Consider the following 14,753-nt stretch of genomic DNA (forward strand, 5'->3'; position numbering starts at 1 on the left):
CTTCATCCAACCCTTGTAGATATTTAAACAAAGGTAGGCATCCATTGCTGCGTACAGGATGTGATCTTCATCTAATGTCTTCGACTCCCATGCATGATGAAACTCGTGGTTAGGTTTCTTCAGTTTAGCGTACGAAGGATCAATCATGGCTGATGACAGGGTCAGCATTGAAGGCTGAGATGAGGACACCAGGCTTGCTTTCTGGAGATTGAAGGGCTGGCCTACAATGAGGCCTATCCGACCCAGGACATCCATGTCGTTCCTAAAGTCTACAGTAACGAATTTCACTCTTTCGTCCTTGAGGAAGTTCTTAAAATCTTGGCACTCCACGTCGGCATGGCATATGTGGTAGACCAAGCACATGTTATGTAGGCAAACCAGGATCACGGCGGGCTTCTTCTTCTCTGCCTCCTTTAGTTTCTTCTCTCTTTGCAGGACTGTGGTGTACTCAACATCTAGCCCAGCGACCCACTCATCCGTTGAACTGTTGAACATGTGTAGGAAGCGAGCAAGGCATGCTTTCACCGTCGCGGATCCACGTGTGTAGATGATGAAGAACTCATCGCAGGTGATGGCTCTAACTTGGTACTCAGCGGCGACCATGGAGATTTGGGAGGCCATGAATTTTGGAGGAGGGTTAGGAGAAGTTGAACTGGTGTAATGTGAAAGGACGGGACGACTGGGAGCGAACTGTTGTAAGGTACTGTACTAGTAGAAGACGGGGACGAGTAGGGCGTGCAAACGGCGTGGGGTTGCTGGCTTGCCCGGTGGATAAACGGATGCAAGCCTCCAAAGAGTTCTCAAGAACTATGCGGGACCCACTAGATGTCATGTCTACTAGACCCATATCGTAGGCCTGACGGTATAGCTTCTGCCTGTTCGCACGCCATGCCGGCGCGTGGGTAACTTCAATTAATTCCGTCAACCGTCGCGCCTCCCATGACCTTAGCCTCCCTCGCGCGGTTGCGCCCTTTGAGACTTCGACTGGCTATAAATGAGCAATTTGTTTTGCCTACTCCACATGCATGATACTCCCTCTGGTCCTTTTTACTTCCGTCAACCGTTTGCAAAGTGTTTGACCAAATTTATACTAAAAATATCAATATCTACAATACTGATTATAATGAGTATAAGAACTACTATTAGATGAGTTAGATGAGTTAAAGATTCTAATCCTGAACTAATTCTGAAGTAACTCTAGCGAAAGAGGTGTTTGGATGACAGGGTTAGATGGAGCGCGGATACGGCGAGGTGCCTTCATGGGTGGTCCGAGAGGGAGGGAGGGAGGGAGAGGACGGGAAGCTTCAAGGAAGTGGGGAGGGATCTGCTGTGGGGAGAGCGAGAGAAAAATGTGTTTTTTAGTGTCCCGAGAAGAACTAACCCAAATAAGCACCTCTTGGGTGGGTTAGATTTTTTTGGGTTAGTTGAGTTCAAACTAACTCTAACACATGGATCCAAACAGGGCCAAGGTTAGCTATTAGAGTACTACTACCTCCCTTCTAGTTTAAAGGGCTCGAATCAAAAATTTCACCTACTCTTAGCAAGATAGAGGTGGTGGAATAGTTTTTGTAGTCTGCAAAAGTACTCAACTAATGTTGTCGTTCTTCACAAAAAATGTGTTTACCAATGCATGCATGAACACTAGTTACTCTAACCCCCCTCTCTTCTTTAATTCTTTGCCACATCAGCATGTTTGCTATTCCCGTGTGCATGATACCAGCTAAGATACCACCATTATGGCTAGCCTTAATCATCGCATGCAATAATTTAGTGCACCTTGAAATATGAACATGTGTGGGGAGTGTATGTTTTTAATGACTTGAGACTATACCTAGCCTGGCATGCAATATGAGACTTATTATGCATCGTTCCCCATACCTACAGGAAGCCCATTTGTCTCCAAATCTTTTCCTCTCCATGTGTGGAAACAATATGCCTGCCAGACTCTCCTTCTCCCTCCGGCACTCCACCCCGTGTGGAAAAATCTGCATGCATGACTCTCCTCCCCCCGTGCTCATCCAATCCGTTGTGACCAGCAATATTTCCACCCCTTCCCTCCCCCGTAATTTACTCCAACAAATATGCCCACGTAGCTGTTACTCCCTCCTTTCCGGTTTACAGGGCTTATCTCAAAATTTTAGTTTTTCCATTTTATAAGGCTCAATTTGGTTGTTTCCTATCACATGTTCAGATTCCAAGGTGCATTAAATCATTGCATGCAAGTATTAAGAGAAAATTGACCAATGCATGTACTTTATGCATGCATGCATTGCAATTAATGCATTGGTAAACATACTTTTTTGAGGAAAACAAGAGCATTAATTGGGTGCTTTTGCAAACTACAAAAAGTATTCCACCACTCACCATCTACCTTGGTTGGTGAGATTTTTGAATTGAGCCTTATAAACCGGAAAGGAGGGAGTACGTTAATCACGCAACATATCTTTCGGGACGCTGCTTCAGTTACTTAACTGCATGTGCATTGGGTCACTGACATATGGGCCCAACAGGGGTCTGGCCCACATGTCAGTGACGCAACTGGACCTGCAGTTAAGTCAGTGCAGCTCAGTCCATATCTTACATAGGTGTGCCATTGCTCGCTATAAATACTGCGCCTCCCACAACATTCGGAAGAACGCTCACGTTCATCGCTATCTCCTCCTCCTCCCTCTCACGTCGACCACCATGGCATCGCCCCTCCCAAGCCCTAGGCACCCTCACTGCACCGCGCAGATGGTCACGCGTCACCGTTCCGTTCCTCGCCGCCACTAGTCGAGGAGGATGCATCGGCGTTCCGCTCCTCGCCGCGACGCGTCGGCGTTCCCAATCTCGCTAGCACGCGCCTCGGAGGACACGTCGGCTCCCCGCTACGAGGAGAACGCCGCGCTGCCCGCCGAGCCCCCCAGCCTTGAGGAGCTTTGGAAAGAAATGGATGTCGCCTTGTGGGAGGCTTTGCCTCCAGCAGAGCGCGCCAAAATAGAGGCGGAGAACAAGGCCGAGGAAGAGAAGCGCACCGCGGGACAAGCTGCCTGGCAGGCCTATGTCGCGTCCGAGAGAGTCAGGCAATTGGCTCTTTGGCAGAAGGCTCGTGCGAGGGCCGTGAGGGTGGTGGAGGACGCCCGTGCCAAAGCCCTGAGTGCAGTCGGGCCCAAGCACCTCATCTATGCTTGGCGGTACGTGGGCCGGGTGCACGCTTCTAGCGAGGAGTACCTGTTGGCGCCGGATCACCACACCGGTGAGATCGCGCTTGCCCGCCGGCAAGCCGCCAATCAGCACCTCACGAGTTGCAAGGCTGAGGAAGAGGCGTTGTGTCGGCGTGTTGGGAAACGGCCATGCACCAGGGCACTCGTGGTGCACCGCAAGCGCTCCTGCGAGAGCCGTGGCTTTTAGTAGGAGTATAATTTTTGTTTCGTAAGGCGATCTCATTAGTTTTGGGATGCAAATGATAAATCCCGAACATTTAGGAATTATTAGCGTCCTTAATTAAGTATGTAAAAGGGAAAGTTTGGAAACCTTGTGTATTCATACGCATTTTGTAAGTACTTGCATATAGCACAAACATTACTATATACTATCGCACTACACGTCTCTCTCTATATATGCTTGCAGACTATGCTACTCCCTCCGTCCAGGTCAATAAGTCATCTTTGGTTGTGCACCGTGACCAAGAAGGAGGGAAGACTTATACACCTAGACGGAGGGAGTACTACTATTACTTATGTACGTGCAAATGCACGTTTTAACATTACGATGCGGTTTTTGTAAAACTAGAAAAACATCACAAGTCAAGCTTGTGAAATGATTCAATGCAAAACAAATGCAAAAATGCTCGTTTGATTATTTACTTTTAGCTTCCTTCTCTGTGATTATTTCTCGGTCGTACTTTGTACAGAGTATCTCACTGGTCGGAAAGGCATGCAAATTCCCAAACCACTTCCTACACCCTGTATCGAATTTTTTGCCTAACAAGTTGTGTCGTGCAATTGGAATTCCAACTTGAGTACTACTACTAGTAGGAGTACCAGGGGCCAGTTCTTTTAGGCTTCTAGATTAGTAATCCCATAACTACTACCTCCGTCCTGGTTTATTGGTCCCCATTGTAATCTGTGTCAAATTTTGATCATAAATTTAACTAATGAAATGTTAGTGGATGTCACATGCACTAACATTTTATCAGCTAAATCTTTGGTCAAAATTTAGCACAAATTACAATGGTGAGGAATAAACCAGGACGGAGGTACTAGTAGTAGTAGTAGTTTAGAAGCCCAAATAAATGAGTGAGGCGCCTTAATGTTACTCTCCACTGTGACTAGTCTTATGGGAAAAGCTGGGGAAGCTGCCAAAAGAACTGGCCCTAGGAGTAGTAGCTAGGGATACTAGGAGTAGTAGCTAGGGATCGAGTGTGCGAGATGAACCGGAGAAAGTAAATGCAGAGAGATGAAATGCAAAAAAGACGGACGGATGTGATGGTTGCTTGTCCGTTTATTTTACCAGGCCACTTATTACTGGGAGTGGTTGGGTTTTGTGATATGACGGCTTTACTACTGCGCCACGAGCGGGGTGAGACTCCCGTGCAGCGCCGCCCTCTACACTAGTACTACATCGGTCGTGGTTTATCCCCCATTGAATTTGACTGAAGATTTAACTGACAAAATGTTAGTGCATGTCAACAAAAACAATATCGTTGGATTCGTATTTGAACATAGTTTTCAATGATATAATTTTAGGTGACATGCATCATCATTTATCGTACTATATATAATGTTAGTTCAATTTTTGGTCGTACTAATCTATAGTAAGGTGCCCGTGCGTTGCACGGAAGAGTGAGATGCATTGATCGGGGAGTTGTTTATTTTGACAAAGGATGTGGGGTCATCTCATGTGTAACGGGTATCAATAGGTTTCTTCGGATATTATTTCATCTCTAGAGCTCACAAACATCCGGGTGAAATAGATAAAAAAGTATCTTTTGCAAACAAAAGCGTTCAATAGTTCAACCTGCATCCAAAACTTGTGAAGAAATAACTCTTATTGTGCTTTGCAAGAAATGATCATCAAGAATTAGTTTTTGAGTATCCATTGTTATACATGTTGTCTACAGATGACATGGCACTTTCTTATAGTCAACAGTTGGCTATACTATTTAAGTATTAACCATGCCCTTATACACCTAGACAGAGGGATTAAATCAGGATGACTTGGAAGGGGGCAGAGGATATGTAAGAAATGGTTCATCATAAGTCTTTCACCAGTACTGTAGTAAAAATTCATACATGGAAGATTCTAGACTAAACCATAAATGGATACACTTTTATTCATGCGCGATACTCTAATAGAGCAAGATCATGCATGGAAGTCTCCACATGCTTAGACAATGGATTACATTGAGCGAAGACTAATGATCAACATTTAACTTGATAATGCAGATGTCCAGGTGAACCTCCTTGGAGTCCCCGTGCACATTGTTGGGTGTCAAATAATACCGTGCATCTTCCATGTCCACATCAGCGGGAAGGTCCCAGCTCGGCAGAGTCCAAGTCAGCTTGACATAGCAAGTGTTGCCGCCCACGTACCTCCGAGGGGCAGTAATAGTGAGCACGCACCCGTACATCGGCCTCGTGTCAGTGTCAGCGTCAGCGGCGTCGCCCCTAACGCACACTACAGAGATGGGGCGGCAGCCTGCGCGGGCCTCGCCGGTGCCCGTGATCAAGAGGAAGATAATGTCGTCCTCCTCAAAGACTAGCAGGCGGCGATGATCCTCCAGCGACTCTGGCATGGTGAATGGCTAGCACGTCTCGTACTTGATGTTCTTCACCAAGGGCCAGTAGTGATCGCCGCACGCCTGCGTCAGGTGATGCACGATGTCCACCGGCGAGCCCCAAAATGGCACCGGGCACTCATAGCAGTAGACGGAGGACTCCTTGGAGGCATCGACCAGGCCATCCATGAAACGGGAGTGGCTGTAGGGGACGTTCCGCCATTTGAATATATGAGCAAGTTACTACGAGATTTAGTCCGAATAAGCACAAAATAAATCATGACGGCTATAACAGAGATTAAACTAATCATGTGGACTAGCATAGTAGATGAACAGATCGAATCTAGGACACAGACTAGAAACATGAATTCTACCACGATTTCGAACAGGAAGGACAGAAACACATACGGTGCAACGGGAGCAGCACCATTGGCGTTGAGGTCGTCGCCCATGTCGTTGAGGAAGAGGTTGCCGAGGTCAGGGAAGAAGTCGTCGTCGGTGAAGTCATCGCTGCTAGCAGTCGCGAGAGTGCGCTCCCCAAATTTCAACAGCGCCCGCCGAATGGAGCGCAGCAGGGAGTGGCTGTCGGGGACGTTGCGGCCGCCGAATGGAGCGCAGGAGTAGCCCACGAAGCAGTAGATGGTGCTCCTCCCTAGTCTCTATTCTTATCTCTATCTCTACTACTCTTCTTTGTTTTTCATAATATACTAGTTGTAGTTGTCAAATCGAATACTACTGCGCCGTCCAGTGCACGCCCGGCTAAACACGCCTCCTCGCCTCCATCAAACCCCTCCGTTAAACCCGCATGCAAACCGAGAAACCTACTCCGGCCCGCGGGAGCGCTGGTTGCCGTTGGAGAATAATAGAGTCACGTCCAATCCATTTGAGTTAATTGCGTGTATGATTCTCCCTCTATAAAAAGTTAATTGCATCCTTAATCTTGTATTCTAAGTACTCTGTGGGTTCCACTTTCAGTACAGTGTACATGACTTGCAAGTTGGCTGCAGATTCGTACAGAAAGTTAAAAAGAAACAAATCCATCCTTAATCCTGTATTCTAAGTACTCTGTGGGTTCCACTGCCAGTACAGTAGCGAAAGAAGTAGTATATATTAAAAATATATAAAAAGCTAAAGTTTAGGACAGAATTCGAACTCAGGTCATCGCGCTGCAAGCATCCGGCCCAGACCAGTACACTAGGTGTTGGTTGCGGAGAATGCAAGAGATAAAACTTTATAATAATGAGCCCGTCCGTTGCAACGGATTCAAAGTAGAATAATACATATTCACAAATTTGAAAGAAAACAGTTTACTTTTGATATACATATCACTAAAAATATCTTATGTTTCACTCCAAATATATTCTTTGGGCTATTTTGATGAAGTAAGGGAGGAATGTGGTTGGTTTCAAGATACTAAGTGGTTTTGTGTAAACTAGAGCAGAGAAGTGGGAATTGTTGCAAAAGGCCACAACTTACATCATAGCCGTTAGATGCAGATCTAATGGTCAGAAATGGCGGATGGAACACGCACCATCATCACCAACTGAGTCTTTTATAGGAGTAGGAGTAGAGAAAAAACCGAGTTGGTGATGATGGTGTGCCTGCCATCTTATAATATAGACTGTTGGATCTATATCTGACGGATAGAAAGCAAACTATGACAAATTTTTACCCGCACCTCTCTCCACATTTACAGATAAGGCCTTGCCTCGTTCATCCTTATCTCCCACAACCTCATTGCTGAGCAATTACAAAAGGAAGTCTCTGGAACAATCTGGCATGGTGGCCGCTGCCAGCGCCGTCCATCCCCATGCCTCCGCTCAGTCCGACCACCAGTCACCACCACGCCCCACTCCTCCTCACCTCTATCATCTTTCTCGACATATCATTTTTTCGATGAAATGGTCGACATACCATTTTCTGATAAAATTCACAACATATCATTAGTTTTTACACATGGGATTACTCCTGCATGGGTCAATCACAATAGGTGTTTTGTAAAAAAATGCATCTTGATGTTCCATGCAATGCACGGGCATCTTGCTAATTGTTTTGCATATAATTCCAAACACCACATAGACACGGTCTTTGACCATTTTACAACTATGTTAGTATCATTGTTAGTGGTCAGCCGGTGCAAGTTATAGCCCCTGGTGTTTTAACCTTTTTTTAGTAATGATATCTGGCGATTGTTCGGCACGAGCTCAATCCTGGCGAATCCCACGTAACCGCCAGATTTCCATCGGACGGTGGCCTGTTTTTAAGCCATAGTATTTGACAAAACCGCCACCCTTACACACGTACTGTAACTGCGTCGCGGGCGTTTGCAAATGCCATGTCTCCCAGTGAACGTTTGCTGGGGATTGGAGTTAGCACCGATGGCGGTTCGTAGTCGTTCCACGCTCGGGCATTGAAGTTTGTAACTATTTTAGATTAGAACATACTACTCCTCCGGTGCTAGTAGTAGAGCAGAGTCCTACTCCACTACTACTCTACTCAAGCAAGTTAGGGCATAGTAGTAGGTACTGTAGGGAGTACCAGTACTGTGATCACTCAAGCAAGTTGTCTGACTTTGATATGACCCTACGCTGCTGGTATGTGTCTCGTAAGTCAAGCGGCGTGCTGTAGTCATCATCACCTGTCCACTTCCCGCAGCACATATTCGCTTCTCCATCTTTGTCCGCTCTTCCATCCCCGCTAAGGCACCTCCCCCTCGTCCAATCTTCCATCCCCCCTAAGGCGCCTCCCCTCTCGTCCGAAACCCAAGCACTAACAATGGCAGAACCGAGCAGCGTCCGCTGAAAGAGTGGTTGGAATTCGCTCCCCACAGAGGTAATCAAGCTCATTGTTTCGCGTGTGGACAATCTCAGTACCATGCCGCTCACCGCGTGCTCATCGGGGTTGTACCGTTTACTCAAGGCCCTCAGGCCGGAGCCTTTTAAGCCAGCTCCTTGCTTGCTGATGCCGCCTGATCTTCAGAAACGGCGTGTCACGCAGCATAACGATCGTAGGGTGGTGAGCATCAACCCCCTTGACTGCGATATGATCCCCGTCACCCTCAACTACATTAACGGTATGTACTGGGTCGGCATGAACACGTCTTGGATGGTGCTCGTCGATGGTCGCGGCAGCTGGATGCTCATGGAGGTCTACACCCGGCGATTGATCCCCCTTCCTTTGATTAACACTGCACTGCTTTGGCACCGCGGCCCAGAATACTCAGAATCTTACAGTAGCCAACATGATACCAAGTTTGATTTGCTCAAGGTTGTAATCTGTGCCCACAAGATCTGCGAATTATAAAGACTTCAGGCTAATTGCGTTCTTCAACCGAGGTCTCGCCTATCTGACAGGTCACTGCGGTAAGTGGATAAATCTGCACGTCCATCACAGGATCATACATCCTCCATGGTTCTCTGATGCCATTGAACACAAGGGCTTCATTTACGTTGTCGACTCCTTCTATGGTTGGACGTATTGCTGGCCTACTCCAGTCATCACTACAAATGGCTGTTACAGCAGTATGTTACTTTCCTATGATATCATGATGGCTTGCTTATATTACTGTCAACATTTACTGAAAAAATATTCATGCTCATAACATGCTGTTCTTAAGATTGACTACATCAAGAGCCCTTTTTATTTGACTCCAACTTTTTTTGAGGGTTATTTGACTCCAACTTGATATGATGTTGTAGGCCGCCTGGTGTCCCTACCCTTCCTAATCCCAGAACCTTTCAAAGAAAAGCGGCATGGCAGTTGCAGGAAGTTCCTGGCTCGATCAGACGACGGCGAATGATTGATGATCGTTCGCACGTACCGGACGTGTTGTTTCACGGAATACAATCACAGTCACTGCAATGTCTTTGAGCAGGATCCCAGCTTCTCTGGGCCTTCAGGAATTTTTGACTGGAGGTTGGTAAGTAGCCTTGGTACACGCTCTCTGTTTGTCGGACTGAATTATCCGATTAACCAGGAGATAACCGACGGCAAGGATCATGATGGCAGCGCGGTTTCGTTCATCAGGCAAAACTGTGTGTACACAGCGTACCATGCGTCTCTGCATGCACCATACCCTGATATGTGCCGCCACGCTCTGCAGCCCAAAGTAGGAGAGAGGGTTACAAGTATCAGACTTCGACCTGCTGGCTGGAGTTTCCCCCGTCAGGCACCCATCTGGTTCAAGCCGTCAGCCAATCTCCACAGCTTAATAAATAGTAACGTCTAACTGAGCCAGTTAGTTAGATGCGTACACTTGGTGTAGTAGGATCTTTATTTAGTTTGATGCATACACGTGTTCTTTTTTGGTAGCCCTTTTGTAATGATGGCTGATGTTTGATTTGGAAGAGAGAGCTGCGTCTTCACTCTTCTGGCCTGCTTACTGCTTCTGTTGCACCCCCAGCCCTGGTTGCTGTTGCTGTTGTTTTCAATGTACAATCAGTAGTATATTTTGTCTGTTGGTTGAATAAATGTGTTGTTAGAATGACAAACACAATGTTTTGGAAGCCGTTGCACAGTTCGATCCCGTACCGTACGTAGCGCATACTATTTTTCGTACGGAACACATTTTCCACTTGTTGATAACATGCAACCCACTGATGAAGGCCCAATAGAGAAGCCCATAATTAACTGGAAGGGAGGCTCTCACATGAATCCGGCCCAGGTACATGCTCATGGTCCCCTAAACATAAATAAATAAGTAAATAAATAAATAAAGATAAATGCTCATGCACCAGTTCTTTAAATTCACGATTTAACAGGAGGATATTATTTCCTATGATAGTGTTGTTACATTCAGTCGATATTATTCTTCGGCAAAGATAGCGACCAGTCTTCTTTCTCCCAGCATTTTATTCCTGCAACCAGCAGACCCATTCAAATCATAGTCAATGTCGTAAATAGATCCAGTCCATTTTTATTTTTCAATAAGAATGTCCAACCCAGCCCAGCACATTGGCGACAGCACTTTATCCTCCGCCTTGGTGCGCACGCCGCGGCGCCGCCGTCCGGCCCTGTCAACATAGTTTTTTTTGAAACGGTCCCTGTCAACATAGTGAATCGGGAGAGGACTGTAGTTGTGCGTATGACAGTACGGACACACACGGTCCACTCCCGAACACAAGCAAGCGCCTCTTTTACTACTCAGATTAACCCCTCGTTTTTTTACTCTAATCCACCCTGCTGATATCTGGGACCCACATCATTTTCAACGTATAGTCAATTAACGACAGAATTGCACAACTTTTTTTAGTAGTAATTCGGAGGAGCAGGCTATAAACTGGGTTGTGCGGTCTCTGTGGCCCGTCTAACAACATGACCAGCCCAGCAGTTTTTTCTCTGGGAAAATAGGTAGCCCAGTATTTCTTTTTGAAGAACACCCAAGCTAGGCCTATTTGTTTTCTCCGACTTACTGGGCTGCAAATCTTTCAAGATGAGGAGGGATGCATTCCGGCCTGGCCAAAGAGTATGGTCAGTGTCTGTTAAAAGTAATATCAAAAGGGGTTGAAAATTCCAAAAAAATTATAGCAAATGGGATATTAGTTTCTTTTTTTGTTTTTGTTCTTCACTGATATCTTATACTTCCTCTGTCCCAAAATTCTTGTCTTAGATTAGTCTAGATACGGATGTATCTAATACCAAAACGTGACTTGATACATCCGTATTTAGACAAATCTAAGACAAGAATTTTGGGCGGAGGGAATATTTCATTGGATTTAACATGACATAGTAATAATTTATTTTTAAATTTGTTTTAGTATGGCTACTAATTTTTGGATTAAGAATATTTTTTCCCCAGCAAAAATTTGCGAATTTTCAAAATTTCCCACATATTTAGTTAAACTTTTTAACCCTGGTGCTGACCAGAAAATGGGCAGCGATTCTAAAAATGGAAAACGGGCTCCAATAAATTCCATATGAATTAGAAAATGAGTAAAAATTATAAAAATAATAGCAAATGGGCTGTACACGCCACAGATTTCGAGGCTGACTTGTTTACGCAAGGATTTGTCAGTCAACACATGATTCTAGCAGCAGTGACTGTTGGATGTCCATCCAACGGCCGACGTGCTTCTTCAATCTCTGATCTTCCTGCTCCGGCCGCCTAAACTAGCGCCGGCGGGACTGCCTGCTCCCTCCCCTTGTGGCCCACTGTGATGCCGCGCAGGCTTCCCCGGCCCACCCTACTCCCTCCGCTGGCCTGGCCGCACGCAATCAACTGCCTCCTTATTACGTGAAAAAATGATTCCTCCCACTGACATCTAGGGTGCACCGGTTGGGAGGCTAGCCTGTGGGCCTACTAAGTTGACGCGTACGCAACGCTTGTCAACTTAGTCAACAAACGATTCCAGCAGCAGTAACCGTTGGATTTGAATCGAATGGTCCTACTGCTTCTTCAATCGCTGCTCACCTTGCACCAACCGCCCAAACCAGTGCCGGCGAGACCGCCTGCTCCTGCCTCCAGTGGCCGGTTGTGCTGTCGTTGAGGCCTCACCGCCCCCTACTACTCCCACCGCTAGCCAGGCCCTGCGGCGACGACAGCCTCACACCGTAGCTGAACTAGTGAACCCTCGTACTCCTCTCAGCATGGGCATCCACTGCCGCGTCTTCCCCGGCTCCGCATCGTCCCCTTCCTAGGCCTCGCCATCGTCCACTGATACGTCTCCAACGTATCTATAATTTTTTATTGTTCCATGCTATATTATATTCTGTTTTGGATGTTTAATGGGCTTTAGTATACACTTTTATATTATTTTTGGGACTAACCTATTAACCGGAGGCCCAGCCCAAATTGCTGTTTTTTTGCCTATTTCAGTGTTCCGAAGGAAAGGAATATCAAACGGAGTCCAAACGGAATGAAACCTTTGGGAACGTGATTTTTGGAACAAACGTGATCCATAGGACTTGGAGTGGACATCAAGCAATCAACGAGGAGGCCACGAGGCAGGGTGGCGCGCCTACCCCCTGGGCGCGCCCTCCACCCTCGTGGGCCCCTCATAGCTCCACCGACCTACTTCTTCCTCCTATATATACCTACGTACCCCCAAACCATCAGCAGAGGAGCCAAAACCCTATTTCCACCGCCGCAACCTTCTGTACTCGTGAGGTCCCATCTTGGGGCCTTTTCCGGCGCTCCACCGGAGAGGGCATCGATCACGGAGGGCTTCTACATCAACACCATAGCCTCTCCAATGATGTGTGAGTAGTTTACCTCAGACCTTCGGGTCCATAGTTATTAGCTAGATGGCTTCTTATCTCTTTTTGGATATCAATACAAAGTTCTCCTCGATTCTCTTGGAGATTGATGTCTACTACACAACCTTCTTCTTGTAGACGTTGTTGGGCCTCCAAGTGCAGAGGTTTGTAGGACAGTAGCAAATTTCCCTCAAGTGGATGACCTAAGGTTTATCAATCCGTGGTAGGCGTAGGATGAAGATGGTCTCTCTCAAGCAACCCTGCAACCAAATAACAAAGAGTCTCTTGTGTCCCCAACACACCCAATACAATGGTAAATTGTATAGGTGCACTAGTTCGGCGAAGAGATGGTGATACAAGTGCAATATGGATGGTAGATATAGTTTTTTATAATCTTAAAATATAAAAACAGCAAGGTAACTAATGATAAAAGTGAGCGTAAACGGTATTGCAATGCTAGGAAACAAGGCCTAGGGTTCATACTTTCACTAGTGCAAGTTCTCTCAACAATAATAACATAATTGGATCATATAACTATCCCTCAACATGCAACAAAGAGTCACTCCAAAGTCACTAATAGCAGAGAACAAACGAAGAGATTATGGTAGGGTACGAAACCACCTCAAAGTTAATTCTTTCCAATCAATCCGTTGGTCTATTCCTATAATTGTCACAAACAGCCCTAGAGTTAGTACTAGAATAACACCTTAAGACACACATCAACCAAAACCCTAATGTCACCTAGATACTCCAATGTCACCTCAAGTATCCGTGGGTATGATTATACGATGTGCATCACACAATCTCAGATTCATCTATTCAACCAACACATAGAACCTCAAAGAGTGCCCCAAAGTTTCTACTGGAGAATCAAGACGAAAACGTGTGCCAACCCCTATGCATAGGTTCATGGGCGGAACCCGCAAGTTGATCACCAAAACATACATCAAGTGGATCAATAGAATACCCCATTGTCACCACGGGTATCCCACGCAAGACATACATCAAGTGATCTCAAATCATTAAAGACTCAATCCGATAAGATAACTTTAAAGGGAAAACTCAATCCATTACAAAAGAGTAGAGGGGGAGAAACATCATAAGATCCAACTACAATAGCAAAGCTCGCGATACATCAAGATCGTATCACCTTAAGAACACGAGAGAGAGAGAGAGAGAGAGATCAAATACATAGCTACTGGTACATACCCTCAGCCCCGAGGGTGAACTACTTCCTCCTCGTCATGGAGAGCGCCGGGATGATGAAGATGGCCACCGGTGAAGGTTCCCCCCTCCGGCAGGGTGCCGGAACAGGGTCCCGATTGGTTTTTGGTGGCTACATAGGCTTGAGGCGGCGGAACTCCAGATCTATTCTGTTCCCCAATTGTTTTAGGGTATATGGATATATATACGCGGAAGAAATACGTCAGGGGAGCCACAAGGGGCCCACGAGGGTGGAGGGCGCGCCCGGGGGGTGGGCGCGCGCCCTGCCTCGTGCCTCCCTCGTTTCTTTCTTGACGTGGACTCCAAGTCTCCCGGGTTGTTTTCCTTCCAAAAATAACTTCTCCAGAAGGTTTCATTCCGTTTCGACTCCGTTTGATATTCCTTTTCTTCGAAACACTGAAACAAGGGAAAAAACAGGAACTGGCACTAGGCTCTGGGTCAATAGGTTAGTCCCAAAATAATATAAAAGTGCATAATAATGCCCATAAACATCCAAAACAGATAATATAATAGCATGGAACAATCAAAAATTATAGATACGTTGGAGATGTATCAGCATCCCCAAGCTTAATTCCTG

This window comes from Triticum aestivum, chromosome 7D, assembly GCF_018294505.1.
Source record: "Triticum aestivum cultivar Chinese Spring chromosome 7D, IWGSC CS RefSeq v2.1, whole genome shotgun sequence".
NCBI lineage: Eukaryota > Viridiplantae > Streptophyta > Magnoliopsida > Poales > Poaceae > Triticum > Triticum aestivum.